We start from the raw sequence: 23,508 nt of genomic DNA, 5'->3' as shown, positions 1-23,508 counted from the left end.
CGAAGTTTCAGACACGCGAACTTAGCGCACAGCACAGTTCAGGATGAGTCAAGTAATCGTTGCAAGCTGCTTTCTACGAACTTGTTCTTGCACAGTAGGTATTTCGAATCCGGGTCTATGTTTAACTTGAGACGCGTAACAACTCCAGCAAAATGACTGAATCCAGTGACGTGTACTCACCGCCCGGAATGAGTCAGCTTCGCTGTTCCGCGAAGCGTTTTCTAGAAAAACCATAACAGGCGACGATCGAACATCCGTGAAACTTTGGTGGGAGTAAACCCACCTATCGCAAACACCGCTTCCGGTGCGCGACTTCCAGAAGCTCGCTGAACAGGCGCTTTCGTTTAACTTGTACCGGGCGTGTCAAGAAAATCCTGATACAGGCGAACGTCCTCGACTTCCGAGCGAACGCGCACCGCGACTCATCCCAAAAGGTAATTATCGACTAGCTGCTAACGAGCCCTCGAAAATCCGCCGAGAAACGCCTTCGACCGACGAGAAACAACTTTGTAGCGACCGCGTTAACGCCGTCGTTCGAAAGTATTAAACGTTACACGAATCCCACGAAGGATACGCAAATATTTGACGATCGAAGGAAACACGTGCGAAATACGTACGTACGTGGTTATTTTTGCTAACCAATTTAAAGAATCCGTGGTTATCGCAAGCTCCATCGTCAATATGTACGATGAATTATCGAGGTTCGATTGCTTTCGAACGTTTCGATCGCACGATTCTCTTGCGCGAACCAAATAAATCGCAGACCTCGGAATTTCGACTGTAAAACTCTCTACGGACTTCCCTGCGAGAATCCAGGACGCGCAAAGAAATGGTATAAAAAAAAAAGAGGGAATGGTTCCGCTCGACAAAGGTGCATTGTCCTGGGCGGAAGAAGAAGTCGGTTGAACTTTGAGCAGTCGAAAAGGTGAGAATCAATATCGCGTTTTTTGCTCGGGAAAGGCGGTTCGACGGCTAAGGGACTCGCAGGGAAGTCCAGGTCATAAACGCGGAACGAAAAGCGCTTTGTGGAGGCGGGCAAAGCGTTCCACGGGGAGGCAGGACCCGGTGCATTCCTCGGGAGACGCGTTCGGTTGAGAATCCGGCGATTAGGAGAAGTCGGATGGCCAGTCGTTCGCCGCGGAGTCGAAACTGACGTCGAAGAAAAATCGTTTCGTTGGGGTTTCGCCATCCGAGGGCGTACCCCGCTTTGTAACTTGGATTCAGCTTACGGAATGCCGGGGATACTTCGAAATTGCTGGATTTCGGGGGAGGGTTAAAGGATTTCTGATCGCGAGGCCACGTATAGGAGATATAATCGATGGTTTACCATTGTAAGTCTTAGACTCCGTTTACAATGCGACTGAAGGACTCGAGGGTGAAAAATTGTGAGCCTCGACTCGAATCTACGCTTACTTTCGCACCAATCCGAAATAGAATGCTAACAATAAATCAAAACACTATTCACGGTGCTTCTCTCAGGATCAGAAACTTTTCTGTACCTCTCCCCGTCTCTCTCTACAGGGTTGCGGATTAATTTCAAAGAATCGTTCGGTTTCTCTTCGAATCGTGCTATCTTTGAAGCGATTCCGTAGCTCTTTTAGCCGTTTGGCCTTTCCCCGGACGACAGTAGCACCCTTTCCATCTGTTATTTAGATACTGAAAGGGTGTCCTGCGGGCTCGTTTATCCCGTACCCGGAAGATAATGATCTTCCACGTTGAGTTGATACGACCGCGGGCCAACTTGCTCGGTTGCACGGTCAAAATGGGACCGAGCTTAACTCGGCAGCCGCGCGCACACGTGCACGCATTATACGTAGACGCGGTGGCTGCGAACCGCTCCCTGCACCGTTTCAAACACGCGTACGGGAGAATACGAGCTTTCGTGATTCAGTGGCGGGGCAACCTTTTGTTCCATCGCGCACTATTATTTCTAATTACAAAAAAGACCCAACCGCGCGCCCGGTTAAAAATCGTGTTCCAAGGTGGAATCGCGAGCGAACGCAGCGAGCGTGCTGTTCGCTCCTCTTCCCAGGCACTCGTTTCTGCGGTATCGATTCGTAAATAAGGGTCAAGGAACAAAGGAGGAGCCGCGGCGTTTGTTTCGTCTACGACCATAATCGAGCGGTTTCGCACCTGGGGCAGTGAAGCGGCCTTGGCGTCTTCGAGCCAGCTGAGACGACCGAACCGACCCCGATCAGCTGTCGCACCTGTCAACCCTTGCAATCGAGTTCTATCGGTTCTCACTGCGCGACGAATCCGTCCGCTTTACATCGAAACTAACATCCATCATTTTACACCCCCTCTGCTCTGGTTCTGCTTAACATGCTACTTCTGGTCAATCATTTCTCAGGACGAACGTGCGGATATAAGAAATATCACGAGCTTGGCTAGCTCGCGTGCATAAGAGCGGTTACGCTTCCGTGCAAACGTACCAGCGAGTACGTGTGCACGTCCATTTTACAGGAGGGTGTACGCAAGCCCTGGCACGAGAGCCAAGGGCTCGATCGCCCGTTTACGGAGCATTAAACGAACTATGAACCAGATTTGTCGCGGCGATGCAGGGGTGGAAACGGGCCTGCGAACACTATAATCGAGTACCGTTCAACTAAACCACCGCCCCGGGCTACAATTATGCATTTCATCCGGTTTACAGCGGCGTTCAAGTCGCCGCTTCGTTCCCTGTGCGTGGTTTCTCCACTCTTCGAATTCCGATTGAATTCGAAACAAGTTTAAAGAGCAAAGTCCTTACCAAGGGCGGCGTAATTATTAAAGGAGCGAAATTTGATTCTGGCCGGATAACGAGCAGTCGGGTGGACGGTGGACTTTTTGAAACAACGTTATCTCGCCGTCCGCTCCGTTGGGAGCGAGAGCAAACCGTGGAAGATAAGGGTGGGAAAAAGGGCGGACCAGCGGTCGAACGAAAACGGTGCGGGGTCGGACGTGCGAGCACACCGCTGGCGAACTCTCGGAGACCAGCTCGGCTGCCGGAGAAACCGGAAGTTTCCGTTGCTCCCGCGGCGAACGAACGCGAAGGAATAACGTTGATGGGATGGCGGTTGCGGACTTCCTGGTAGCTCGTGAACGGAAGAGCTTCGAATTGTTTCTCGTTTAACTTTCTCTCGTACGGTCGAAAAAGCGATCGCCGAGTCCGCCGCGTTCGCCGAGAGTTACGAGCAATGAAATTGGAGGAGTGCGCGGAAAATTCGCGAGAAATCGAGGGAAACAATTTTGGTAATGGCCCGTTTACAAATCGAACGATAAAGCCCTGCCCGCACGGGGACGATTAATCGGTGAAATTAATTCCAGCCAGTCCATTTGTATGATTACGAGGTTGTTCTTGCGTCGACGAAAAAGGAGAGGCGAACCGTCGAAACGCCGGTGCATTTAACTTCGCCTCGGTGTTTCGCTCCCCACCCTGGTCTTTCTATGGTTGCGCTCGGAGCAACGGCCCATTGGGAACCACCCCCGTATCCCCATGAGAATCAATCCATTCGTACTTCGTACCGGTGCGCTGCCCTCGGCTCCCATCCGCCGACTATTCCCGAAATTAACACGCGAAATCTTCCCTGGTATTCCCTCGAGTAATATCGCGAATGTTAATCTTCCGCTCCTGTTATTATCGCGATCCAACTTTCGAGTTTCGTCTCTTCCAAAATCCGGATTCGTGCTCTGTTATCCGCTCGTGCAACGTACTTCTAACCCACCGCTGCATCCAATCGGTTCATGACCCGATACGTCCGCAACATCGTTACCCCCATCTCGAGAACGGGAACAAAGACGAGCCACGCGACTTCTGCGACGAGTAACACCCCCGGATGCAACGGTTGCACCCTGGAATTCTCCACGCAGGGGTGTACTCTGCGAGAACGCGTCGTGGATCGAGGAACGCGACGCGATGGTGTCGCGTCCGTCCAGCAGCCTACTCGCATTAACGCCCCGGGGATAGAAATCGCAAACTGTGAATCGTTTCGTACATATCTCTGCGGCTGTGAGGATCGATACGGTCGCCATGACGACGCGGGCCTTCTCTCTATAGGGATACAGATACAGGGATACATCTCAATACGAGTACGCGGCCTGTGCTTTTCACCCCACTTTCGCCCGCCCCCTCTGTCGACTCCCCCATCTGGTCTCGCGCCATGGAACCCTCTTCGACTCTTTTTTCCTCTTGCTCCTTGCGACTTTTTGTCGGTACCGTTCGCCTCTCCGTCCATCGGTTTCCGTCTAATTATTCGAGAACGATTTTCGAGGCTTCGAGCGCGGCGGAAGTTCCATCTGGAGTGGCGGTGCTCCTCGGAGGAGGAACGAGGAGGACTCGAATCTGGTGGAGGGTCTCGAATGTTTGACTTATCTTCGAACCATTAGCGCAATGTCAAGCACGCTGTATCCATATCCGGGTACATAGGATCATCCGCAAACCATCGCGCAGGAAAGATACACGAAACGGACAAAGTCGACTGGTACCGCGCGACGTTCCTGTGCCTCCTGTTTAATAGGACACCTTCGTGCCCGGCATTTCGTGGCGTTCGAAGCGGCTATAGATCCACAGAGGCCAATATCACGGGGCCGTTAGGCGACTTGCCTCCCGATATTGGCCGTATTGCACGACCTTATTAACTTCGCGAGCCATAAAGGCCTCGCTGTCGACCACGATCCATGCATGCACGGCATATTCACCTCCGCTTCCTACCCGCTGCCTATCAGCCCCGGCTTGATTAACAGTTTTCCTCATTAAATTGAATTTGTACACGCTGCGTCACGCGTGTCGTCCATCCACGTGAAACACGTGAATAATTTGTAGCCGAAATTTCATTTACCAAACTCGGGGACGCACGGTACGCGCGTAACACGTTTCGCGCGGCTGAAGCTGAGCGTCGATAAACCGCGGCACGAGGAAAGGCTTTTCCTGCGATCAGTACCGGGGATCGGATCGAACGAGGCGGAAAAACGAGGGACAAGAAACGCTGAGCCGCGACGAGATCGGGCATCGTTCAACGAGCCCCGATCCGATTCGGAATCCGGTTCGTTTCCCTGCTACTTCCGTCGAGTTCCGTCGGAGTTTGCCTAGAATTCATCGGGTCGGATCGACGAGGGAAGGATAACGCGTCGAGGATGCGAATCGTTCTCAAGGATACACGATTGTTGTCCTTCTGATTCGGCAGTTGGTTTCTTCAAGAAACAAATTCTTTCATTCACTCGAAGATTCAAGTCGTCTTCCAGTTATCGAGGCCTGCTTTTCACTCGAGAGTCTCAGTAGGTATTTTCATCAGAGATACCGCAAGTGCTATACATAAAATCAAGACGTATGATCGATGAAAGGGGATGCTCGCTAATCCCCTCGGGGCAACCCTCTACGAGTACTTCATTTAACAGCAGAACTTTCCATTTCCGTTTTCCGCTCGGTGATCACGGAGGCCGTAAGAACACCGCGAAACTTTCTCTCTCTCGCTGTCTCTGAAGCAGAATCTACTCGCGGTTACGTTTCGCCTACCAGGAGCCTTTACTTTCGACCATCAATTATTGCTAGATTTCTAAAAAAAAAAAAAAAAAAGAGAGGTCTTTCAGCTTCGCCACTTGCCGCCATTTGCCGCCATCCGCAGTCGAAGAACAACGAAGCGTAGGGGTTTTCTCGGGTTCGCGCGTATCCAGATAGCGACCATTCCACCGAAGTGGAACGCATTGTTCGGACAGAATCGAATTCCTTTCGAGTTCCGTCGAATGAGCCATTTCCTCCTCCACTCGTCGAACGCTTTCGTAGCTGCTCGCGCGTACGGCACCCTTCCCTTGTCAAATTACACCGACACGTAAGGATGAAAACAAATAGAACGGCGGGGCCCGAAGGCGTGGACGGCAAAGGAAACCTGACAATCGAGGCTAGTTGGAAGAAACGACAATGCTGGGCGAACGATCCTTCTGAAACTGTCGCTAGAGGCTGAGGGATACTTTGATGGATGGCAAGAAACCGGAGGATACCATGCTGGAAATTCTCAACGACTACAGCAGTGCCTTTTTCTTTGTTGCGCGAAATAACCCAACGAAATGACCCTCGACAGCGAGTTGACTTCGGTCACGGTTCGTCTGAACGGTCTAAAATGTATCGCGGAAACGAAGCCAGAGGATAGCGGACCTCGTCGAGCTTGGAAGCTATCCTGTGTACAAGTCGCTGTGTTTTTCAATTTAAGAAGAGGAGAACCCTCCTTTCACCCCTGGGAAATTCAGCAGGGGAACCAGCTCCCTGTTTTATACGGACAGCTCTAACGGGTCGTAAAATATGAAGCAAAAATTTGATCGTTGCCTTTAATGGGTTCGATGGGAACGGATGAAACTACCTGTAGTGGCGATATAAAATTCTCTGCTCCTCGATGCTGTAGCTAAGTAATTCCCAATTCTCCACCGTTCAATGCGTTCGTTAAATAACCACGGACGTTCACTCTGTCCTTTCTGCCTCGTTACCTCTCGCTACGTCCAATATAACGACCCGCCATGTTGGATCTCAGCTATCCCTCTATAATTCCTTCGATTACCCGTTCAAAGTTTTTACGTCCCTTTCTATATCTTCCCGTTGAAAACAATTCGCAGAAAACATCGCGGAAGAACCGTAAACAATATTAATGGAATTTTTACGCGGCGCGTACGTATCTCACGAGTCATCGAGAACGGCAAAATATCCGCTGTCATCGCGTAATAGAGTTTCCGCGTGAGGAAAATAATAGAAACACGGATCGAACGTTTCAGCCTGGCCGTTTCGAGATGTCTACCGGGTCGCGTTTCACTGGCTCGTGAAAAACGCGAACGCACTTTTCCTCCGCGATCGCTCGCGGCCGTAAAATGTAAATGCAGAAACAGGAAGCGCAGCGTGTCGAGAGCCGGTGACTCACGAGAAATCCGAATCACCGTGACTGCGAGACCCCCGCGCGACTTCGCCAAGACGCTCGTGAACCGGAAGAGACGTCTTTGCCCGCTGTTCAATTCGAGACCGTCACTGTACCTCGACGATGGCTTCCTGGGACGACGCGTTTCGTGCTTTGGGCACCCGTTTCGGATCGTCTCGCGCGAAATTTCTGGCAGGGTTTAAATACGTAAGCTTGTCGCCTCGAGAAACGGAGAAATCAATTCCTCGAGTGACCTACGATCCCAAACGATCCCAGGGCGACCATTTTTGTCCCGATGCATCGATGAAATTTTAATACATCGGGACAGAGAGACAAGAAAGTCAATTTCGCTTAACGATTCTTTACGAACGTTTTTACGAAATTTCAATTACCCGTCGGCTGGGAAGATTTAAAGTTCCTGGTTGAGGATAAAAGTTTTTCTTCGATCGTTGAAGGATAGCCGTAATTAGAAACTCGGTTCTCCGCGTCGGACGAGCGAGGACACGGGGAATTTTCATAGATAAATGCGTTTCCATGACTCGGCGCGACGAGGCTACGGGTACACATCGTAATTCCGAGGAAACGCTTCTTACGGATGCGGCGTGATTCAGGAAAATCCTTGGAGGTTCATCGCTGCGCTCGCTGTTCCACGTCTATCTGGCGCAAGGAATTACTTATGAATCAATGCGATTGCGACTTCCATAACTGGAAATTCAGCTAGCTGGTATGCTATCCTTGAGGCACCTTTGGGTGCCTGGCTCGGTTACGCCACATTTAACAATCCAATTACGAAGAACCCAGCAATACGTCAAAGAAATACTAAGCGAATAGGAAAACCATCCCACCATTTTAATAATCTTGGATCATCGAACATCGAGCGTTCCAAGAGCGACTCTAAATCGGACTGGAGTTTCGTTCCAGAGGTTACTCACGCAAAGAACTATGTGTTCCACTGAAAATTGGAAACCGAGCACCGCGAATGGTCCTATGCAAATACAGGGTTCTCCCGTTTCACGATCGTGGAAACCAGTTGCATCCACCATGGAACACGGTGTGCATCATGGCGAGGGCCATTCTACGTTCCCCTCTTCTTCGTAAGAACGCATTCGCCTTAATCCAGCGTTGGAAATAGCGTGGAATTCACCACGGGTACGAGCGTCGTGAAAATTCCCGCCCCATAAAGGAGCGAGCGTGGTCCCAAGGCCTTGTTTTTCCATGGTACCGTGACGCGAAACTGGAGACGCGTTCTGAATGTTTTCCAGGGAACGCGGCAGATTCCGGAGTGTCCTGTGTCAATAGCAATCTCCCGGCGGCCACTCTTATTTCAACGGTGGAAAAAGCGAGCCGGACAACTCCTCGCGAAGACGCGCGGAGTCGCGACCGCGTTCGTTTTTCGTCCTCGCACAGGGAGCAAAACAGCACCGGGCAAAAGGCTGCTGCGGTCACGTCGGCCCGCCTTTGTGCGGGCGTGCCACACCATCTGTTCGACGTGCCTTTGCCATTTTGCAAACAACCACCACCTGTGCACACGGCGGCCCCTCTGCGCCGCGGAGGAACCGCGTTTATTGCCGTCCCGGAATCTTGCGGCCTCGGGGTTCGATTGCTTCTGTTAATCGACGGGAGCTGAAAAGATACGCCCACTCGGGGGTGTATCTGGTGGTTAGCCAGCGATGTAGTTAGAACGGGATTGATACGATGGGATCTCGATAGATGAAATTGTTCTCTGGGTGATCGAGCGTATTTTTAAGAAAGACAGTGAAACGCGAGAACAGCGTACGTTTCTTTCAATGGAATTTTCGGATTAAAATAAAACTTGTCGAGATTCGACGCTGTACTCGAAGGCAAACTCGAGAGACTTCCTCGAGGGAATAAATGGATGCATCTCGGAGTCAACGATTCGAAACTCCCGGCCTCATAGCGTGTTAGACGGTCGACGCGAGTCATCAAGAACGTCACGGTGAATTTCTTTTTTTTTTAGTAAATCGCACGGCTCGACAGCAGTGCGGTGCTTTCGCAACTTGCCTTTTTTTCCCCGGTCATTATTCGAGCGTCAACGGCGATCAAACACCTGGGGTATGACCTCTTTTGCTGGGAAATAAATGTTACGACGGAGAGCAGGTGCTCCCTCGATCGCGATGCTTGCGAAACAACGTCGCCGACGAATGAGCGCCCGCTTTATTTCGCTATAATGATGTAGAAGTGCAAGCCGCCTGGGTGGATCGGCCTTCTGGTCTTGGTAACACGATTAAACGTACGTACGATTGTTACTTGCCGGACGTATGACTTGACGGTGACTAATCTTTCGCGTGTCGCAGCGATACGTATTTGATTGAAAAAGTTCGTAGCATGAAAATTACGGCTCGTGTTCGCGGCCGCGGAACCGCAAGATGGCGAGGACGGGCTCGTAAATATCTCGTGGCGGCATTCCAACAAACACGGAACACGCGGTGGGAACAAGCGAACGCCTCCGCGGCTCTTCAACCCCGTAATTAAAATATTTTTATTTCCCAGCGGGGCTAGCGCTGGTAAACAGCTCTTAAAATTTATGCCGCGCTCGTATTCCGGTTTTCCTTGGTCCACGGGCCACCGGACGTGTACCCGCGAAACGACCGCCGGCGACTAATGTCGCTTGAAAACGTTAATGGAGATTCGCGAATTCACGTCGAACCGTATATTTCTCGGCTGGCCGTCGCGTTTAATAACCCGCGCGCGATATGCCGCGCGAAACCACCCACGCGATACCAGCGATCGTAATTTAAAAACTAAATAATTCCTCTTTCGATTTCACTACTTTCCCCTGCGAAAGGTCACAGAAAGCGGACGAGAGTTTATCGTCCCACGCCACGAATAGAAGCAGAGGCCCTCGGAGGAGGATCGAAGGCTGGACGAACGCGGCTAGTTATTACCGCGTCCCTTTTCCGCCATTTTCACGGCGGGGCAGAAATGAACGCTGCAGAGGACGCGGCTGGCGATGATTCTCGATGCCGTGGGAGTTGTTGCACCTGCACCACCGTTGGTCTAGACTTTCCTCGTGCGAACGTAGGGGAGATCACTTATTCATAGGGCGTAGAGGAGCGATTCAGGGGCCGGGGAATCGTCGCGGTGTAAGTCAGTGAAATAAAAAGTTGAGCATTTTTTTATAGCATCGTGTTACTTGCAAGCGCTAGGGGCGCAACTTAAAATCGATACCAAATCGATCCTACGATGAAACAGTTTCACCCAACCGTCAAGACTCGACGGACAAAAACCGGCAAGAGTAGGTCTACGTATCCGAAGCGTTAAATCAATTCGCGATGGCGATGGATCAGAAACAGCAATGGGCTGCGAGCCATTGCATTGTCAGCGTTTATCTTCGATAATCCACGTCCGCTCCATGGACTGGCAAGAGAGGGTGGCAAGTAGGTGCGGAAGCACGGGGTATTCGCGAAGAAGCGTCAAACGGTGTAAGAAAGAAGAAGAAGAAGAAGAAGAAGAAGAAGAGGGAGGAAAGCATGGGGGGTTGGGAGGACGAAATAGATCCGCGGGAGAATGTTTCTTCCTTCTCCCGTGCTATTTCGAGAACTTTGTGCTCCAGCCACCCCGCGGCTCGAAAACACGCGAACTGGTATTAATCTTGGAACGTCATCCCGCCGATATTAACTCCGCCCCGCGCTGTCAACGAACGCTCTTGATGAATTGCCCGCAAGTAATTGGTTTTATTTATAAGAGAGAAGCTGGTTCAAGTTCCAGCTCCACCTGTCCACCCCCTACGCGCGCTACCGGAAATACTCGGCCATCCTGGCCGAAATTAGGCCAATCTCTGGACCAAAACAGGTGCCCACGTTATTGTGGCCAACCAGACTCTGATTGCTACGGATTGCTTCTGAATGTTTCATAGGTTGTTTGCAGCTTTTCCAAGTCCTTTATATCTATGGTACTTCCTTCCTAGAAAAGTACAAAAACCTCTCGATCCCCTACTGTGACTTTATCTACCAGATAAAATGTCCTACCGTCGTTTACAGTTTTCCATAACAGCAAAGGAAATAAAGGACAATAGCGTCGAGCAGGATCTCCGCTTGAATTTCGTTGGAAAATGGCACGTCCTCGTCGGTGCGCGAGGCAAGAAACTCAGAAACTGGAACAGGCTAGCAGAGGCCGAGTGGATCGCGTTTAATTGATTCCATTAGCCGGCGGATTACCGTTCGATCCGCGATTCGAGTCTCGCGTCGCTTTTTCAGCCCTTCGGAGCGTACGAGGTCTGTTCGTTCCCCGCACGTACGTGGTGCACACGAGCCACCAACCTATGGTTCAATTATTTTCTAACGCCCCAGCTGTACCCGCACGAGTTGCCTCCCGTTTCGCGAACCTTCCATCGAAACCGTATTCCGTCGTCCCCGAGGAATTGTGCACCGAGAAACATACGGGGTTCGCTATCAGAATGAAACGTACCTCGAAAATGTGACCATTATTACGAGCTTAGTTAGCTGATTTTTTTTATAAACGATGGTAAGACGTGATTAAAGGTCTAGATTGTTAAACAGTCAGGTAACGTGGCTGATAAAATAATGACGGTTCGATGGCTGCATCCGCGGGGAACTCGATGAATTTTGTATTCGATTAGAAGACGACTTAATCGAGGCCCTCCATTGTTCGTCGACCCGGCAATTATGTCGATCCCCGTGGTACACCAACGGGAATCGAATCGCGACTAATTCCACCACTGTGGAAATTACCCGCAGGATAGTTTCGCCCGGGCGATATTAAATTTTCGAGGCGAACGGAAATGGGACGATGGGGTTAAAAACACGGAGGGAATAATCGATAAGCGGATTCGGGGGCTGAAGATCTAATTGCGAGTATTCGATCCCTCGGGCCAACGAATAGGGGAACGCAACAGATCGATCGCAAACCGATCTTCTGCGAACCCGATGGATCGACCTTCGATCCTTCGATTTGAGATCGGTTTCGAAGAGAAACTGAACGATCGACGGTCTCACTGGTCGGTAGGACTGGCTGGCGTCGCGTTTAAATTAATTAAAAGATTCAGAGACCACCAGACGGCGGGTATAAAATAAAAACCGTGAAGCCTTGAACGTTGTTTCTCTGCTAAAATGAGAAAAAACGTGGAACAGGAATCTGCCCCTTCATTTATTTTCAAAGAGCTGACCGCTGTTGGCGACAGTGTTCGATGAGCAAAAAGTCCTCGAAAAACGTAGACCCGGTCGGTGCTCGCGGTCACGCAGCCTGTTTTTTTTAACGATCCTACGCGATACGAAGAGGTTAACAAACTTTTCTTCCTTTATCGCGGTGGCCTGTGTTTATGGGACTGTCCGTCTGCCCAGCAGGAGCGGACCGCCGTGTCGACGTGTTTGTAGAAAAGAAAAATAAGCACCCTCGAATTGCTCGGTGTTCGTAGACTTACGGGGGACAAGGGGAGAGAGAGAGAGAAGAAGAAGAAGAAGAAAGGGACGAGTCTCGGTGGACGAGAACAAAGTGTAAAGGACGGACCAGAAAAAAAATAACTAGAGTCAGATGGAGCTAAGGTGAATGATTTTAGCGTGCCCTTTCAAGGGCCCCATTTGTACGCGGTGTGTTCGTTTGGGCCATGAAACTTTGTGAAAAGAAACAGATGCAAATATAATGTGTATTACACAGAATAGATAGCGAGTTAAGTGGGATGCTGCAACGATACACGTTTCTATGGGAAAGTCTCATCTTTCAAGAGCATCGGTGGTTCAGTGGTAGAATGCTCGCCTGCCACGCGGGCGGCCCGGGTTCGATTCCCGGCCGATGCAAGGATTAATTTTTTGCTTCATACATACGTATAATTAATTTATAATATTTTGATTCACTTTACTATGTTTATCCATATTTTTAACTAAAATAGAAAATACTATAACATTATTAGGAATTAAAATATGCCGTATATGGAACGGATTAATCCTCTTCTTTCCACCTGGATCAGAATCCTTCATCGAAGCATCGGTGGTTCAGTGGTAGAATGCTCGCCTGCCACGCGGGCGGCCCGGGTTCGATTCCCGGCCGATGCAAGGTTAATTTTTTTACTTATTTAACAATAAATCGAAAATAACGCTGCCTCATTACGTATAATTAGAATCTTTTGTCTTCAGCTCTTTAAGACTATGAAACAGCCTTCGAAATTTTTACTAGCGTAGCAATGTCCACATATAAGATGATATCTAAACGGTTTAATTATTTTATACCGCTACAATTTGATCAATTATGCGTTACTTCTTGTATTTCTCATTGATCGGCTACCTCAACTTCGCTCCTCTCGCAGGAAAAACAAATGTGGTCTACAGGCACTGTTTGCCTCCCCGTCACCCCTGAATCTCATTGCAGCATCGATCCTAAGGTCCCTGAAAGGGGACGGCCATGAACTCGGCAAAAGAGATACAAGCTTTGTAGCTTCTTAGGGTCACCTGAACTAAAAACCTTACACCGTCGTCCTTTATCTCCCGATGACTATCGCCACCTTTTTTCTCCCGGTCGTGTCCCTTCCAGGATCGCCCGTAAGTGTTTCGAAAATCCTCGGGACACGTTACACGATGAAATATGGAACGCGTTTCCAGAAACCCTCGAACGAGCCGAGGAACGATCGAATAATTCGCGGTATCGATTCGAGCGGAGAGAGGTTTCGCGCTTAGATTTCCGCATAAATAATGCTCATCGCCACGAGACTAAAACGGAGCCACGGGTGAAATTGAGTATCGTGATAACCTCGACACAGAGCAAGTCGAAAGAAACACGATGCCAAGGCCGCGTCTACACTGGGAGAACCAGTAAATGTCAGTTTAACCGGTTGAAGTACCTTTCCCTGTTAAAATCACTCACACGAGGCCGAGAAGCGCGCGGCTCTCCGCCAGGGAGACACTTTCGAGTGTACACGACTTTTTTTCAAGGTGGGTAGTTTAAGCTCGTGAGCAAAGGTACGCGGGCCCGTTATGGCTACGTCCACGATTCTCCGCTGGTGAAGGAATTCTTTTTGTCCCCTGTAAGCTCAGGTAGAGGGAATGGAAGAAAAAAAGGAGAGAAGAAAAGTAAAGGGACTGGGAGCGGAACAGCCGAAGTCGTCCCGCTTGCGTAAGAGGGAGATGCACTTTAGGGATCGGTTCGATGAGCAGGGCCAGGTGCATTGACTTTGGTCCGAGGCAAACCGGATGTCGAAGTCGACTGCCCTAGGCTCTAGGCCCTAGACTTTTCTACCGCTCGGGTTTGTTGACTTTAACCAGTGGAGAGAGTTATAGAATACGTCTGCGACGAATTTTCACGATGAAAAATGCCAAGCTTCGTAATTTATCTTCTACGTTGACAGGAGAAAAATGTACACTGATTAACTGCAGGATTCGAGGGCAATCGTGTGTATACAAATTGTATAAATTGTTTTACTCTGAAGATTTTAGAGATATTCCTATGAGCCCCCACGTCATGTTTCGATTTAGAAATCAATGTTACGATACGAACAATCCATTACTTTGTATTAAATAGTGCATCTAACACAGAAGAGGAGCACACTCGTTCCTGTGGTTCGTTCTCTTTGTTATGCTCGGATCACGAAAGTGCAACGGCCGACCCTGAACCAAAGTCATCGACGAAACCGACCAATGATTCGTTATTGTGTCGGTCTTCTACGCTTATCCTTGGCAATGTTTGTTCCAAATGCCGTAAATGACTAACGTTCCATCCAACTCCGTAAGAAACTTGCGTCCAACTTCTTACATCGTATCTTAAATAAGATCGCTTGTCTATAACACAAAGGATCTTTAAGATTATGAAGGATAAAAAATATTCCTTCGTCAAATGTTCAGAATAACCCAAGGGATCGTACTTTAACAGATTAATCATTCCTATTTTCCTCCACTATTCAGGGACTACGAAATGCTTCCGCTGCGAGCTCTCTATTTCTGAAACTGTGATGTGGTTCGTGGTTAAAATGTTTTATTCAAACGGATAAACGTTTGTCCTCGTCGTATGATTGAAGTAAAATTATATAAATAGTTCTTGATGTTATGTAGTAATACCATTTTCCTGTATGGCCATCGCAAAGAAAATTAAATAGTGGAAACAAGCCTTTCAAGAGCATCGGTGGTTCAGTGGTAGAATGCTCGCCTGCCACGCGGGCGGCCCGGGTTCGATTCCCGGCCGATGCAACGATAATTTTTACTTTTATTTTTCATAAAAAATATTTTCATTCCCATACATTTCCTACTGCAATCATAACCCATTCTCTTACCCTCGAACAAAGGTATAAAAAGAAAATGTGATACACGAGAGGCTTCATACATCTTGAATGAACCCTCGAGAGTACTGCGGATAATATCCCTTTCAATTACGAGTACATTTCCCCATTTGGAAAACCAACGCTGGCGGTCTAAAGGGACTGGCTACGATTTTTTACTGGGTAGGAAAAAAATGAACGCGATCAGAGCAGAGATAAATCACCTCTCGATGCACTTACGTCACTTAACTCCCTCCGCAAACAAGGACAAGGGAAAAAGAAGGACGTGGGATGGCGCAGAATCTCGAAGGAGAATTATTATCCGATTGTTGCAACCGGTAAGACAAGAATCCTCGAGCACTGCGAGAAACTTCATCGTCCGCGCGCACGAGAGCGGCAATATAACATCGCTTCAAATTACGACATACCGCCGGGAGAACCGATCGTTATCCTTACGTAGCCATGAAATGATCACGGACCATCATCTCCCCTGACCAGTTCGATCTCAACGATCGAATCAACGATGGAATCGCGGCTATCAATTTCGAATATCCGAAATACGAGGAGGTGAGAAGTCGACCGTGGCGCCACCGCACGCCGCTAGCTGGCATTGTCCTTCCAGAACCGATTACGGGACTGCAGTAATTAAACGCGAGTAACATCAACCGTGGATCGCCTCGCTATTATCTTCCCCCGCAATTCAGTCCCACGAGAATAGTTCTTACGTGTTACATTACTGTTAAGTTTCACCTTTTCCTCAGACAGATCCTCGCACGAAAGTCTCTGTCTACCATTGCAATTTTATCGATCCTCCCTGACCCACGCTAATCGTCCTCGCTTATCAGAACCATCGTTCATCCCCATTCAACGCCCGAGTACTCAATTTAAAAAGAAATCTAACTCCAAACTTGGATTCCTGCAACGTTAACTGTGTATAACAAAAAAGGTTGGCACACTCGTCAGTAAATCAATAGGCAAAAAACAATTCTCGATTCTACTCGGTTCACGGAAACTATTATTCCCACTTCCCTTTCGCGTCTCGCATTCCATCTTCGCGACCGCCATCTTTCCCGGGGCTTTTAGACAGCTAAACAAAATTACTGGGGAATGTGAATTTCGCGAGGATTCTCTCTGCAGTTTTCCTCCCCCCACGATGGAACTTCCGCCGCGCGATGACTGAGACACCTCTTCCACCTCCCTCCCGCCCGAAGAAACTTCATGCTAAGACTGTAACAATAGCTATTAAGTAGTTTGTTCCTTAGAAGAAATTCGCTTCGAGGCTGGCTCGACCGCCCACCCCGTCCTGAAAGGATTCGAGTCTTTCAGGAACCGAGTACCGGGAGACGAGACGAGACCAGACCCGATTTCCGCTTCCCTTGTCCTTGTTTACTCGATAACGCTTCCATAAAGCGCGGCGCTTTTCAAAAGGCAGCTCGTTTGTATCTAAAAGACCAAGATTCTGGTCTTTTTGTCGAGTACGCCACGTGTGAAATTAAAATGCCTTTTTTTATCGGTACGCCTTTCTAGCCTATGTAGCCTTACTTTTTTGCGTCGCTCGTGTACGTCTAATTTCCGGCTGAATAATTCATTAGAGAGCGTGACACTCACCTGCAACAGAAAAGAAAAATGATTTTTTTTTTTTAACTGTGCGACAGAGATGACTTTACATACATCAATTATGAAATATCTACACGAATTTCTCTAAACCTACCAACGTCCACGCGCTAGCACGACACAGACGAGACCTGGGAACAGTGCCACCCGAAAATGACCCGGGCAGTTGCTTATTTTCGAGAACGAATCATCCACGAGTCATCCGCGTCCCTCCACGCGTTCCTCGCCGAGTTTGTCCCGGTCGCCGCAGTCGGACCCAGCCGGATACGATTGACCAAATCCGTGGAGGAGCGTGTTCGCAGTGCGCGGAAAAGAGGGACCAATGGAAAGGAAGGATACACGACAGACCGGACTGCTCGCGGGTGACACGTGCGTGAACGTTCGCCAGAACGGCGCTTTCGCCCGGTCTCGAACCGTGCAACAGGAACGAGAGTACACGCATCTGTTGCCTCCCGGTAATTACCGGTGGAGGATAGCTGGGTGACGCACACGTGCGCCGTGAAATCCGCATAAAACCGGCCGAGCGTCGTACGTGTCGCGCATACACCGACGATCACGGTGTCTCGACGACTAGGCGAACGGAACGAGAGCGAACCCTCGCCCCTCGAACGAGCTAAGCCGCACGGTAATTACGTACGGGGGGACGCTTCATTGTTCTACGATAGTTTTCTACCTGGTAATAGACGCGTGCGTGTGTCCAGTGGTTGAAAGGGTGGATTCGAGACGCGTCTTCTTCGATTCGTCGTCGAGACGGACGCGGACGTTTGAGAAGTGGGATGGTCGAGGAAGAAGAACGAGGCGACACCTACTGGTGAGGTATCATGGAAGCCATCTTTACTGAAAGACGAGGCTAAGTGGTGGCTAACGTTTAGGTACGCTGTGAAGATTAGAAGGAAAATGGAGCTTAGAAGACTGAACTGGAAGATCGGATGAAAGTTAACGGAGGCTACGTATCGGCATAAATCTCCGGGCAAGATCGTGCCCCGCAACGGACGTTCCCCAGCTAGCGAATCTCCGTAAAATGGTTATAAATCTGGAAATATAGGCAGTCAAGGGTGCAGATAATTTTATTACGGATCGTATCGTGAGTTATTCGACTGGCAGTTGGCCAATCGTTTTCGTTCCTTTACATGTATGAAATGTCCCTTCTCGACTGTAACAGGCCACCATAAAACCGGCATTTTGTTAATCCAGACGTACCGCGTTCGTTTTAACAAACGACCGTCGAAACGTTGGGGAGGAAGAAGGAGAAAATAATTTCGAACGAGCAATCAAGACGACGAGGAAGGAGGTTTCGTGGACGATTTTCCAGCATGGCCGAGCGGCGCTCTAAAGATCATCGCCCAAGGATACGCGGGCATCGATGCGGGGTAATGAAGTTTCGGTTGGCTCGATAGGCGAGCGCACAAGAGGACAATTCGAGCGTGCCGCTCGTCAGGTTAATTGAATTTATGGCTCGATATTCCGAGCGTGAGCGATCGACGATAAACCAAGTCGCGTGAATCTTCTGCTAGGTGGATGCTCGTTAGCGAAGGAATTCACCTCGAACAATACCTCCAAGATCATTGATCCGACTTCTCGATCCTGCGATCATTTAAATGCGTGGCTCCTCGAGATAAGAATTTGCCGGAGGCTAACAGTCGTAGGGTATAAAGTAAAGAAAAAACGAGAGAGACATTTTACGAGAGGAATCCGTAATGAGAGACTAGAGACTTTTTCCTATGGAACTAACCGTAGGCGCCGCATTACGTGGAATCAATTTGTACGCGGACAGGAGTGGAATACCGCTCTTTGGGGTCTGTAAAACTCGCAAAACGCCATTTGGAACAACGTCGCTAAATACGAGCCCGGAGAAGGGATTTTAATTTAATACAGGCGAACTCGCGTAGGAACTCCTCGATGAGAACATTCGAGGGAGTGGACTCGGGTCCTGAAAAGCGAGCACGTTGGAGCGAGTAAACTTCTTCTAGAGGGTGGAAGTTAGCATCGCGAGAGGAAGTTGGTCGCGCGGAACTGCCGGGAATCGTTCAAATTCGGATCAGTCAAGCAACGTGGAAGTTCGAAGGAGTCAGAGACGCCAGTACGGGGACTAAAAGTTCGCTCGTAATTTATACGACAAGCCTGTATCACGGTGCAAAAACATATTGGCACCCGTTTCGTCTGTCAACGATCACAGCGGGCATTGAAACGAACGAGACTTGGCTAAATTTCGCCATCGATACATTCTCTGACCTCTCGGCGTATCAACCCCTCGTCTTCGACTGTTTTAACATCGAATAATCGCATGGATGATTCTCAGTTTTGCGATGGAACACACCGAGATCGCTCGATCGAACGAGACGCGTTAAGATTCGCTCTGAAACGGAACGAACGCGAGGTTGAACGTAATGGGGACAAAATGACCGGGATTCTGTAGAATATTCGAATGAAGTTTCCCTCGCGCAAGCTAACGAGGCTCGCATTCGAGGCGGCAAGGAATCTCCGATGGTAATCCAAGCCAAATTCCAGATAACTCAGCAACCGTGATAACTCAGTGCCGACTGAATCTCGATCTTTAACCCTAGAGTTTCCTATCCGAAGCCGGAGGCGAGCCGGGAACTCGGCTCGAGGCACGGGTACGTCATAAATTGCCGACTCGAAATTGTTCCTACGATTGGAATAGTTCGAACGCGAGTCCTGTCCTCGTGTCCGCGTGAGCGACGTTCAACTTTCTTTCCAACGAGCCAATCCCTGAAAAATCGAGGGAAACGTTAACGCTTCTCACGTGATAACACACGGGTGGATCCCGTTTCTCCGTGGAATCTCATTAACCGGGTTGCTCGATGATTTGGAACAGGCTGATAGTTGCACACGGGTCCCCGATAATCGGCATCGATCACTGTCGAGCCAAGAGCTTGGAACGTTCTCTCGACACGCACCACGAATCGAGAGAGGAGGCGATCTAAAAAGAATTTTTCGAATCGCGTCCCAAGCACGCCACGTTGCAACTAGTATCCCTTCCGCGTTGCGTCCCAGATTCATCCCCCAAAGCGTAACTCGTACAATTATGGATGTAACGTAAAACTTGCGGAGGCTAGCTCTCTTAGACGCGAATAATCGAAGCAAAAATGCAAACGAGATGGTAAAAGGGTAGGGGTAGAATTTAATCGTACTATCTTCCCTTAGAAAATACTTGCGAGTTTTCTACTCGCTGGCGAGAAGCTCAGGCACGTCCCCCTCGACGTGTTCCGGCAAGGATCCCGATGAATCTTCCCTGGGCACGGTATCCGTGATCGTGGGACCGGATATGCTCGGATAGATTCAATTATCGGACGACGAATGGAATTATCCAAATCCGATATCGGCCGTTCGATCGGCGTCGCTCGAATCGTCTCGCTGGCGAGAGCGAATTGGAATCGGGGCCCTTGCTAATGGTTGTATCGCTAATGCAGCGAACGCGCGACAACTTTCTACGCGTATACCGATACGTCGCGTATGGATACGCGTTTCAACGTGAAAAAAATTGAACTGCGGCGGTGGTGAAGGTTGACGATGCCGCTGGAATAGTAATGAGGAAGGTCAGTGAATGAAAGTGTCAAGAACGCTCCAAGGTCATTCGTGGTTCCCGCTGAGGCCACGATATCTATCGAATAGGAAGCGCTGTAATTTTCCTCTTATAGAAAACTGTAAACGTGTACGGTGTCTAGAATGGATACAACGAAGGCAATGAAGGAAAAACGATCTCCAACGCTAAGGTTCTAGTACAACGAAAGCTCGACGTTTAATCGAAGAAACCGTGGCCATCTCTCTAATCCCCATCTCTGACCTCGCGATTCGTGCTTATTCGCGCACGATCTCGGGGTGTCCCGCAAAAAAACTGGATGGTACAGCACCATCGACCGGCGGGAACCTTCCCTTCGAACCCCGCTTTTCCTATCCCGCGACACCACCCTTTGTCACCCCTCGAGCAACGGCTCGTTTCACCCTCTCCGCCACCGTCGCCCAACACCCCCCCAACCGTCTTTTTCCCCGTGCTACTTCTTGTTCCATCGTTACTACCCTCTCTCCCTCCCACGCATTGTTTCCTTTTTCTACTCCTAGCGATACATCCTGCTGCAACATCCGCCATTGTTTTCCCTGACAGACGACGTTCCGAGGGACGGAACCGGAGGCATAGTGCCGGCTTTTAACCTTTCCGATACCGCGCATCTCGCGTTGAACCATTTCTAATGTCTAAGGGATGATCGAGGGTCAAGAAACATTGCTACTCGCCAGCTGTCTTCGATCGAACACGATGAACTTTTCAATAAGAGCTCTCTCAATTCTCGAGGAACGATCAGTCCGTTTTTTCCGCTCAGACGCGGACAGCATTCGAGGGAGGAGAGAGTTTCCATAATTCCCAACGCTTAAGGAGAAGCCGTGTCCGCCAAAAGTTGATGTTTATCAGTTTCGTCCGATCGGACTAGCTTTCAAGTGGGAAGAGGCTCTTCGCGCGTGTTAAATCGCGGATCTCGCTTGTCCTGCGAGAAATGCGACACGATGGTGGCGAGAACGTGCCGGCGCTGTTCTTCGCTATGCTGGCCGATGCATTAGTCTAATTGAAATCCGGACGGCGTGGAGCGCGTGACCGTTCACCGTCTCGAGCCGTCACGCTTCGAAACGGGTACAGCCGTGTCGTAGACGCGCGGCAGGGGTTGCTCGCATCCGACCTGATCGCTCGAATCGCCGCTCGAAAATCGAGAACGAGCGATCACCGGTCCGCAGTGGTCGCACGCGAACGATAACCTTGACAATTCTAACCAGAGAGGATGAAATCCGTGGCACGAAGGAGGAGCGACGTGACCGGTCGTTCTCCGGGGACGAGCGTCGCGTACACTTTCTAAATGCATGCGGACCGCGTGCGCGCATGCGCCGAGAAAGTAAAATGAGATACTTTCTCTACGTGGTCGCAATTCTTAAAGGGGTTACCACCCGTCTCTAAATGAAACAAGGAAACGCGTATCGCAACCAGCGGCGAGGGGGACCGTTTGAGAAACGACACCCGCGGCATCTCCGCGGGTACGCGCCGCGTCTGCCTCTGCTTATTAACGGAAAATTAAAGCACAACGCGGTTGAAACGGTGTTTCCTCGGCGTCATAAATGGAGCGTGTCTAAAAATAACCGCGCGCCTTTATGGCACGGCCGTCAGTACGTCCCTCCGCATCTTTCGAACGTATTAAAAAGCAGACACTTTCGTAATTGTTAGATCTACCGTGCACGGGGTGGCTCGCTTTAAATTGCGAATGAGTTCCGCGGCAGGATGAACGCATCGAATCGAGAAACCAAATGAAATATGTAACAGTCGGAGGTCCGGTGTAAAAGTATTCGCGATTAATTGATCGGCTACTTTCCCTCTCGATCGGAATCTCTCTCGACTTTGATTTACTACGTTACACCGATCCAATCGAGACGCTTAACTTGAAAACAAGCCATGTTTATATCCCCGGATGCGCGAGCAAAACCGACGCGCTCGATCCCATTAACCTTTCTTTTTCCGCGACACCGCGCGTCGAAATTGCTTCCACGCGCCGCTATAAAATTCACTTAATCGAACGTTCCTCGAGCGAACGCGTTAATTCGGCTGGCACGCATCCGATCAGCATATTTTAAACGTCGAACCGTATTCGACGTCGCGCAGCAGCGAGATGTGTTTACGCGCGCGCCGGTGACCAAACCGGGTAAAGTGTACGGATTCGTGTTCTCGCTCTCTATCCAGCCCGACCGTTTGCTCTTTTTCCCGGCCTTGATCGGCCCGCAGCGGAGCAAGGACCGTGGAGAAAAAGGAACGGGGTATACATAAAAGACTGAGCGAGATCCGACTTCCCCTTCGAATAAATAAGCGCGCCGGCTCGCAAAAAGAAAAAAAAATATGACACGAGCTGTGTTTCGCTCGGGGAAGAAAAACGCGCGGAAAATTGATGCGATTATAAAATGAGATTCTAGGAAGAGATCGCGTAACTTTCCTCCACGTGCTTCCGAGTAGAAATATACGATATGGTTTTACGTTTCACTTGAGATACATAATCGCACGTGTCTGACAAGGCTCCGTCGTTATGAAACGGTACCTGATAATGACTCTCTTCTATCTCTCGCAGGCTAAGATAGAACCGTGAAATCGGGGATATTATTTGCGCGGTGGCAAAATATCGTTTATTAGCTCGATCGTCCTATCTTCTGCCTCGTTTCTTGTCGTACGGATGACAGAGTGGTCGAGTGTCGAGGAATATATCCTTTACTGGGAAGAATGCTGTAACGTGAAAAATTCAATTCGAACCGAGCTGCTACTCTCGAAACTGATCGTGAATTTATCATTAGAGCGTACGATTATGTAATTGGCTACGTAGAAACCGAAGGAACGATCGGTTCGAGTTTCGACAATGGATCCGGTGTTATCGGTACGTTGACAATTTTGTTTATCAAATGTTGCAATCCGCTGGCGAGTTGCACAACCGCGAAAGAGAAACGAGCGTTTACGGTAGACGCTGCGGTAAAATAAACGGCCTCGACTTCACGGTTCGGCTCACAACGTGCAACCGTGTAGCAAATTGTTATCGCAAGGTGCAACGTACGCTCGCGAGCAACGGTAAGAAGGTAATTTATGTCGCGCGCGTGTTGATCACGCGCCAACTCAATTACAGTTGCCAGGCGAAAATAAGTGAAAAGGGAAAGAAAAGAAACGGAGGCGTCGATCGGTGTACGACGACGTTCCTCCGGTACGATTTGCCACGCGGAACGCCTCGAACGTTCCAGCCCCTGTTCTAACACCTATCTACTTTCTCCGCGTGA

General features: G+C 49.6%; 1 protein-coding gene and 3 non-coding genes across 8 annotated transcripts in view; 3 read left to right on the top strand and 1 right to left on the bottom strand.

Moving 5' to 3' along the window:
- Positions 1 to 23,508, bottom strand: part of Dora (zinc finger SWIM domain-containing dorado) — a 52,885-nt gene that overhangs the window by 25,608 nt on the left and 3,769 nt on the right. The gene's annotated exons all lie outside the window — the stretch shown is intronic.
- Positions 12,576 to 12,646, top strand: Trnag-gcc (transfer RNA glycine (anticodon GCC)). The gene has a single exon. It is a non-coding gene; the product is annotated as a tRNA-Gly (tRNA).
- Trnag-gcc (transfer RNA glycine (anticodon GCC)) lies at positions 12,831 to 12,901 on the top strand. The gene has a single exon. It is a non-coding gene; the product is annotated as a tRNA-Gly (tRNA).
- Trnag-gcc (transfer RNA glycine (anticodon GCC)) lies at positions 14,952 to 15,022 on the top strand. The gene has a single exon. It is a non-coding gene; the product is annotated as a tRNA-Gly (tRNA).

The sequence above is a fragment of the Xylocopa sonorina genome, chromosome 2 (genome assembly GCF_050948175.1).
Source record: "Xylocopa sonorina isolate GNS202 chromosome 2, iyXylSono1_principal, whole genome shotgun sequence".
NCBI classification, from domain to species: domain Eukaryota; kingdom Metazoa; phylum Arthropoda; class Insecta; order Hymenoptera; family Apidae; genus Xylocopa; species Xylocopa sonorina.
Note: the sequence above shows the minus strand (reverse complement) of the source record. Positions and strands in the feature narration are given on the sequence as shown.